Source organism: Thamnophis sirtalis, unplaced genomic scaffold (genome assembly GCF_051295495.1).
Source record: "Thamnophis sirtalis isolate CommonGarterSnake01/CBP01778 unplaced genomic scaffold, rThaSir2_p1.2 scaffold_12, whole genome shotgun sequence".
NCBI classification, from domain to species: Eukaryota; Metazoa; Chordata; class Lepidosauria; order Squamata; family Natricidae; genus Thamnophis; species Thamnophis sirtalis.
Genome location: NW_028261392.1, coordinates 15,139,603 through 15,147,896, shown reverse-complemented (window position 1 = coordinate 15,147,896; position 8,294 = coordinate 15,139,603).

The window sequence follows — 8,294 nt, the reverse complement described above, 5'->3', positions numbered from 1 at the left end:
CATGTGACTGGGTGGGAGTGGTTTGCCAGCCATGTGACTTGGTGGGAGTGGCTTGCCAGCCATGTGACTGGTTGGGGGTGGCCAACTTGTAAAATGTGGTGAAACTCACTTAACAATGCTCCTGCTTAGCAACCAAAATGTTGGCTCAGAAACTCTGGCATTTGAAGCATGCAAGTCTTAAAGCTGTCAAGTTACAAGACCCTTGCACCCTTAACCCTTTAGAAAAAAATCCCAGGGGTGTTCAAACTAGACAGCTTTAAGACTTGTGGACTTCAACTCACAGAATTCCTCCTCTCGCTCTTCATCTTGATAATGGGCAGATGGGCGGGTGGGGGAGCTGGAACCGGTTCTAAACGGCACAGTAGATTTGTGGAACCTCTTCTATAGAAGAGGTTAGAACTGGCAGGAACCCACCCCTAGTTTGTATCTATTGTGGGCTCATGTGTTGTTGTGGTTAAATACATTGACAGGTAGGACATTGTAGCGGATAATTTTATATAATATGCTTAGGTCGGATTGAAGATGGCAAAGTTCTCAGTTGCAACTAACAACAACCCTCATCAAGTTGTCACAAGTAAAAAAGTTTTATAAGGGATGCTGATTAGGTAAATACTTCTTATCTAAAGAGGAATTTACCACCTACACAATGTTGCTGCACAATAAAACAATACTTTTTTTTTAAATAGATCCTTTCCACAAATTCACTTTGAAAATAAAGGAGTATGAAAGAGAAAGGTTAAAAACCTGCAGAGACAAAAAGCTTAATATTAAAAAAAAAATTAGAACCACCTTGAAATATTTCCGTGACAAAGCAGGAAACTGTGGCCACCTCCAGTCCACTAACCTCTAATGTGATATTGTTCCTATGTTTCTTTTACAGTTCTATTTTTCCTTATGTCATTTTGGAGGAAAATAATTAAGAGCACTTGAAATGCTAATTTTTGGCTGGCAGTTAGTCATATCTTGACAGAAAGTGGGATTCCAAACAAGGCTGGGAAAACAATTTTGACATTTCCCAAATAATCACTTGCTTTGTACAAGAAATGGAAATTTATGGAGATTTTAACATAGATAATGAAATGTAATATTATGCCCCATCAAGGAGAACATAATGTTTTCTGGGGAGAAAAAAAAACAGAGGGACTGTAATTTGATGGAACTTTATGATGTTTAATGTTTTTTTTTTCTTGTTAATGTTTGACATTTTTATTTTAAAACTGAATATGTATGAGATCCTTTAAAAACAGGGGGGGAATCAATTTTATTGTTGTTTATTTAAGAGATGAATCATTAATGCATACTAACTTTTTATTAATTCAGCAATCATAATTTTATTCAGATATCCAGCGTGCCAACAATACTTGTCAGTTCTCAATTAAACTCAATGTACCATTTGAAAAAACCCAACCCTGTTTAGACATATTAGTTGAGAATGTTATTAATGGAATTCCAATATTTCTGCAGCAGTATGCCTTGATTTAATTTTGATTCAATGTCATCTTTTTAAGTTAAGAATCAGACTGCACATAATAAGTGTTCAGTCACCAACATTTACTTGATAGAGTCAACTATTATTTCTTTTTTTATCAACATGTACATCAATTGAATTGATTTTAATCACTGCACAATATTCAGTTTTACTGAAAACAATGCTGTGTCACTTAACATATTAAGTGGATTTAGTCCAGACAGCACTCTATCAGTGTAACATTATGGATGTATTTGTGCGTTCAATTTTTGATACATTCACATTTCACTGACCCTTAATTGTGTCACACTAAGAGATCCTGTGATAAATAACATTTGTCTTGCATCAGGTTCCTTCACTGAACAAGACAAATGTTAATATATAACTAGTGATTTCCCCTTAGGTAGGAGCATGTAATATGCTGTCTTTTGGATTCACTGACAAAAGGGTGACCGACAAAACTGTGCCCGACTAAACCCCGGTGACAAAACCGCGAGTTCTAAACCGCGCCCACGAATGAGCGCTGGATCGCGCTGACAACAGCGCAGCGACAGAAGCGTGCTGTAAACCTAAACCTAACCCTAAACCTAACCCTAAACCTAACGCTAACCCTAATGCTAACCCTAACCCTAAACGTAACGCTAACCCTAACCCTAAATGTAACGCTAACCCTAATCCTAAACATAACGCTAACTCTAACCCTAAACGTAACGCTAATCCTAACCCTAAACCTAACCCTAAACCTAACCCTTACCTTAACTTAAATCGCCCTTCTGTCGACACGCTGCTGTAAATTGCCCTTCTGTTGACGCACTGTTGTCGGCACATTGATGACATCGCAGTTTTAGCGACACGGTTTTGTCGGTGCGCTTTTGACGAGTGCGGTTTTGTCGGGTCACGTCTTTTGTGAACTCTAACAGTTTATTACTTGGATTAATCCTATGGCATCAGCATGTCTGTGCCTATTAGTAAACAATTGCATTATTAGGTAAAGGTAAATGTTCCCCTCGCACATATGTGCTAGTCATTCCTGACTCTAGGGGGCGGTGCTCATTTCTGTTTCAAAGCCAAAGAGGCAGCACTGTCTGAAGACATCTCCATGGTCATGTGGCCGGCATGACTAAATGCCGAAAGTGCACGGAACGCTGTTACCTTCCCACCAAAGGTGGTTCCTATTTTTTCTACTTGCATCATTACATGCTTTCGAACTGCTAGGTTGGCAGAAGCTGGGAAATGTAATGGGAGCTCATTCCGTTACGCGGTGCTAGGGGTTCAAACTGCCAAACAATCCTGGGCATTAATTTGCTGGTACTACTATTTATGAAATTAAAAAAAACAACAACACCCTCATGACATTCACGGTTGTGTGATGGGATAGCATTCAATCAAATCTGGGTGTCAATATTGGAAACGTAAGTGAGGGTTGGTTGATAATCTTAACTGTGGCTGTGGGAACGTCTCACAAACTTTACATCTTTTTGCAATGGAATGCTTCCCTCAGAAGTTTCCCTGAATTCATGCAAGAACTATGTCATCTGACATAGTGCTGTGGCTCTCTGTCGCCAGTTGGTTCCACAATTGATAGGGCTTTTAGTTAGGACAGGTATAGGAAAAAGGACATCACACTAGGAGGAAACTCTATGGTGGGGGAAACCGCACTTCCATTCAGCTCCATAATTGAACGCGGGGCTTCCGGTTAGGACCTTTGTGGCTCTTTGAGTGTTTAAGGTTGCCAATACCTGGGCTAAATGATCTAAATATCCGGCTATTGGTTTAGTCCCTCCAGTAATGGCTCATATCTATTTTAATTATATTCCTAATTTTCTTCATCACTCATATGTGTCTTTTTAAAATAATTCACTGCTCTGGTGTTTTATATATTGTTTCTGTGTGTTCTATGCACCATGCTACATTTTGCCATGCCGTATAAAATAAAGAAGTCTACATGCCTACTTATAAAACAGAAAAATACATCAAGCACAATAGGAAATCAAGACCAGTCCCTTGATAATTCTTTCCTCAACCCCAGAGCAAAGGTCAGGAGAGGGGGGGAAAAAAGCTTCTTTCTGAGGGAATGCATGGAAGGCAGTCATGGAGTTAATATTCTGATAACAGAACAGGGGTGGAAACACTTTTAAGAGTGTTTTCCGAGTCCCAAATGCCTCATTTTAAGCTATATTCAGAGCAAAGCAGTATTCTGGCCACACTGATGCTTCTTCTACACTGGACTGCACAGCTTCTGTAACCATCTGACGCTTTGCTCTGAAGATCTCTCAAAATGAATCATTTCCTGGGGAAGAGAGCAGGTGACTGTGGCATCTGTGGAGGGCAAATAATGGTGTCAACATATCCGTTGCTGCTGCAGTTGGAAACCCTTGAGCCAACTCTCATTATTATTTCAGTTTTAAAAATATTCTTTAAGCTGTCACAATGTTTGCCTGCTTTGTGAACAATATGGCAGAAGTAATATGGCAATGCCCTTTGTTAACAACTCAGCAATTTCCCGCAGTTGTTTGAAAAAGTGATCACGTGTAATAAATGACTGAGAAGCTGAACATTGTTCAGAGGTAAAATGTTGGGCAGCCTATTTCTCAGACACCAGCTGCTTTGTTCACCGGCTTCTCACATTTTGATAAACACAACCAGCATTCCTGTGACAGAATTTCCATGACAGTTAACTTCAGTCATACTGTCAAACCCAGGAGGTTAAGTGCCATTATGACAAGACTCTTGCAATTGTCTGCTGAGTTGGCTCTGTGTGATTACTGTGATTCCCAGACTTTTAACACTTGGCTGCATCTTGGAAAATGGAGTAACAAGCCATGAGTAGAGTGTGTTCTACAGAGCAGAGAATCCTGCTGACATGCATCCCAGAATACTGTCAGTGTAAACGAGTAGAAATAATCTAAAAGTCGGTAGTTTTTTTTTTTCTAATGCTATACGTGAAATTCAGGAACATTTGTAAATCTCAAATGAAAACACACAGTCACTGAAATTTCAGGCAAATTATTGATTTTCCTCATAAAACATAGAATAATTCAGTTGGAAGGGTCCTTGTAGGTCTTCTAGTCCAACTCACAACTCAAACAGGAAGACCCTATATCAGGGGTGAAATTCAGCAGGTTCTGGAGAGGCAGTAGCAGAAATTTTGAGTCGTTCAGAGAACTGGTAAATACCATCTTTGGCTGGCCCCAGAGTGGGGTTGGAATGGAGATTTTGCAGTATCCTTCCCCCAGGAATGGGGATTTTGCAGTATCCTTCCGCTGGAATGGTTTGGGAATGGAGATTTTGCAGTATCCTTCCCCAAGGAATATAGCAGTAGACTTATATACCGCTTCATAGGCCTTTCAGGCCTCTCTAAGCGGTTTACAGAGAGTCAGCATATTGCCCCCAACAATCTGGGTCCTCATTTTACCCACCTCGGAAGGATGGAAGGCTGAGTCAACCCTGAGCCGGTGAGATTTGAACCGCTGACCTGCTGATCTAGCAGTAGCCTGCAGTGCTGCTTTTAACCACTGCGCCACCTTGGGGAGGGAATGGAGATTTTGCAGTATCCTTCCACTGGAAAGGGTTGGGAATGGAGATTTTGCAGTATCCTTCCCCAGGGAATTTAGTATTTTTTTTTTTTTAGTATTTTATTAAGGATTTATATGCCGCCCTTTTCCCTGAGGGGATTCAGGGCGGCTTACAACAATGAAGGGAAGGGAGTGCAAGACAAGACTTGAAAAAAAAGAATCGTGATTAAAAAAAATTAAACCATAAAAATGGGGGGGGGATGGAGATTTTGCAGTATCCTTCCCCCTGAGTGGGGTGGGAATGGGGATTTTGTAGTATCCTTCTCCCTGAGTGATGTGGGAATGGGGAATTTGCAATATCCTTCCCCTGGAGTGGGATGGGAATGGAGATTTTGCAGTATCCTTCCCCCAGGAATGGGGAGGGAATGGAGATTTTGCAGTAAACCGCTGACTCTGTAAACCGCTTAGAGAGGGCTGAAAGCCCTATGAAGCGGTATACAAGTCTAACTGCTATTGCTATTGCTATTGCTATTCAGAATGAGCTCGGGGTGTGTTGACTTACATGGACAGAGACATGCAATTTCTTGGCTCACCATTGCCTTGTTCCATAGCTGTATATACCACCCTAATCATCATCAGATTCTGAAATAGCATGTGCATGCATTGTATGCACACCAGTGGTGGTTGCCAATTTTTACTACTGGTTTGGGTGTGTCCCTGTGCGCATGACACTTCTGTGCATATGCAGAACTGTCTGAGTTGGTGGGCGGAGCCTCCTGCTGCTGGTACTACTGGTTCGCCTGATCCGTGCCGAACCAGGAGCAACCCACTTCTGATGCACACACACATGCAAACGTACACATACACATACACACACACACACACACACACACACACACATACACACTCACACATGTGACCCACATTATGCATCGCTAGCTTTGATATAAGAAATAAGCTGATCCTGTAAGTATGTGGGACAAAAAGGTAAGGAAAACAATTAATATTCTCTCTCTCCCCTGCTCCTCCAGTCTAAACTTTACATCTGGAGTATCCAGATGGTCTCCCTTCCAAGTACAAATAAGCCTTCTGGATCAGCTGGAGTCCTGAAATGGAGAGAAGGATGAACTAAATAACAACAGAACTTTACATTTATCATTGCATTGTGTGTAGATAAAAATGAGATCCTTCATATACCGAGGACAACATTTGAGCTTCCTTTGCAAATTATAATGTATAAATATAGGCTCCCTCATTTTTCATCTTCTCATATATTGGCATTTGCTTGCCAAGGTCATGTCATCCAGCTGCATGAATGGCCCAGTGCAATGCAGAAGTGTCCAAGTGTTGATTTATTTTCTAAGTGACACTTGTTTACTTAAGCATTGATATGTTGACACCAAGTGACACATTTAGGCCATTGTTTTTTTTCCCCTGTAGGATGTTCAGGAAAACGTTTTCCCTATTTAATTTTCCTTTCATCTAGGTTCATAGGAGAACTAAGCTATTTATGGATATACTAGGAGAATATTTAATAATCACAGTTGTTAAATATTCCTTCAGGATGTATAAGTCCCTATGTTGTTTTGTGTGCATGGTTCAGCCATAACATAAAATACATCTTGTGGCTTAGTGATGCACTAAAAAGTGGTTCCCAATACAATTCTATGTAGAGAGAAGAAAGTTATGGAAATAACCAGTTCCAGATCCCATTGCAACCGGTACGATTGCAATGGGGCCCGTGTCCTCCACATGAGCATGTGCAGCACGCACATTCGTCTTACCATCCAGCGATGCCTCCGTAAGCCTCTGCGATGCTCCAGCAGCTCAGCGGAGCATCACACAGGCGCTGTACGCACCATGCATGTGCGTGGAAGCATGGTATGCACCGTGCACATGCACTGAAGCACCAAAGAATTTAAAGACAGGTAAGGAGCATAGGCAGGCTGGTGGGTCCTCTGGAGCACCATACCAGAACGGTACCCGGTGCTCCAGGCAAGCTCCGGTACGCCCGTACCGTGGTATACGACCTGAAACCCACCACTGGATGTAACTCCTAATTCCAAATATTAGAATAATTAGGATGATGATAGATTTAACTCTATGTGGAGTCTGCAAGTTTGGGTGAGAAAATTAGTGCTACGATTCAGTATTTTGCTTAAGGTCATCATGAAAATCATTTGGAAAGAAGAAATTTTCTACACAATATGTCTTGCTTCTGGTTGAAATCCACCCAGGGAGCAGGGAAATATATATACTGCTGAATCCTATTTTATGCTCATATTCCACTGTGAGAATAATCGGCAACAATGTATTCTGGGTAGACACACACACACACACACACACACACACACACACACACACACACAATTCCTAAGGAGCTTTTAGACTGACCAAGTTTCCTTGGACTTAATAAAAATGAAAGAAGCAAAAGTTTCAGAATGGTAACAAGAAAATTCAGTGTGCTTTTTAAAACACTAATAATTATAAAGTGTTGTATATGTATGTGTGCTTAATACCCTTGTAGTATTCTGATAGTAGTGAGAAGCCAGAGAATTCAATATTTTAGATGTTGGATATTTTGAGGAATGTTGAATATTATTTTGAATAACATATGGTTATTCAGAAGAAAATATTGTAGTACTTATGGAGCAAGGACCTGGAAAGTTTTACCTAAGAACCAATTCTACTAGGGACCAACATGTTAATTTTATGTTGTATATCAATGGACTCTTTTACATAATACTTTAAGCTTACAGCTTCTTCCCAACAGCTATTGATTACTGCCTATTTTTCAATGTGTCCCACATGCCTTATTTCTAAAACCCCATGTAACAATCCAAGTGGATTTTCTTAAAAGTGCCCTGTGTTTACATCCTTTCAGCAAATAAACATTTTTTTTAGAGTTTATTAGAGTTTTATTAGTATTTGTAGGCCGCCCTTTTCCCTGAGGGGACTCAGGGCGGCTCACACAAAACCGGGAAGGGGGAATACAGACATTAAGATAAAAACATATAATAAAATAGTAGGCAACATACATTCATCATTCGGGAGGGGTAACTATCCTTATCCCCAGGCCTGACGGGCGAGCCAGTTCTTCAAGGCTATGCGGAAGGCTTGGACGGTGGAGAGGGTACGAATCTCCACGGGGAGCTCGTTCCAAAGGGTCGGGGCTACTGCTGAGAAGGCCCTCCTCCTTGTAGTTGCCAGCCGACACTGGCTGGCCGATGGGATGCGGAGGAGGCCTAATCTATGGGATCTTATTGGTCGCAGGGATGTAATTGGCAGAAGGCGGTCTCTCAAGTATCCAG